Genomic DNA, 1,059 nt, shown 5'->3' with positions numbered 1-1,059 from the left:
GGGCACAGGGCACCCCTAAACCACCCCAGGATATCACATATTTCTCTTACGTCCTAGAGGATGCTGGGGACTCCGTAAGGACCATGGGGGATAGACGGGCTCCGCAGGAGACATGGGCACTTTAAGAAAGAACTTTAGGTATGGGTGTGCACTGGCTCCTCCCTCTATGCCCCTCCTCCACACCTCAGTTTATTACTGTGCCCAGTGGAGACTAGGTGCATTACAGGGAGCTCTCCTGAGTTTCCTGAAAAGAAAATATATTTGTTGGGTTTTTTATTTTCAGGGAGCCTGCTGGCAACAGACTCCCTGCAGCGAGGGACTGAGGGGAGAGAAGCAGACCTACTTTAAGTTAGGCTCTGTTTCTTAGGCTACTGGACACCATTAGCTCCAGAGGGATCGGTACGCAGGTCTCACCCTCGCCGTCCGTCCCAGAGCCGCGCCGCCGTCCTCCTCGCAGAGCCGGAAGATAGAAGCCGGGTGAGTATGAGAAGAAAGAAGACTTCAGAGGCGGCAGAAGACTTCAGATCTTCATAGAGGTAACGCACAGCGGTAATGCTCTGCGCCATTACTCCCACACAGCTCACACACGGCAGTCACTGTAAGGGTGCAGGGCGCAGGGGGGGCGCCCTGGGCAGCAATATAAACCTCATTTTCTGGCAAAAGTACATATATACAGCTAGGCAATATTTGAGCGGGACCGAAGCCCGCCGCTGAGGGGGCGGAGCTTGTCCCTCAGCACTCACCAGCGCCATTTTCTCCACAGCACAGCGCTGAGAGGAAGCTCCCCGGACTCTCCCCTGCTTATCCATGGTGAAAGAGGGTTTTAAAGAAGGGGGGGGGGCACATAATTTAGCGCAAAATACAGATTACAGCGCTTTCTGGGTAAACATATTGTGTGTTTTTTCCTGGGTCATTGGCGCTGGGTGTGTGCTGGCATACTCTCTCTCTGTCTCTCCAAAGGGCCTTGTGGGGGAACTGTCTTCAGATAAGAGGATTCCCTGTGTGTGTGTGGTGTGTCGGTACGCGTGTGTCGGCATGTCTGAGGTAGAAGGCTTTCCT

This window comes from Pseudophryne corroboree, chromosome 9 (genome assembly GCF_028390025.1).
Source record: "Pseudophryne corroboree isolate aPseCor3 chromosome 9, aPseCor3.hap2, whole genome shotgun sequence".
In the NCBI taxonomy this organism is placed as follows: domain Eukaryota; kingdom Metazoa; phylum Chordata; class Amphibia; order Anura; family Myobatrachidae; genus Pseudophryne; species Pseudophryne corroboree.
The sequence above is the reverse complement of the archived record's forward strand: the minus strand, read 5'-3'. Positions refer to the sequence as shown.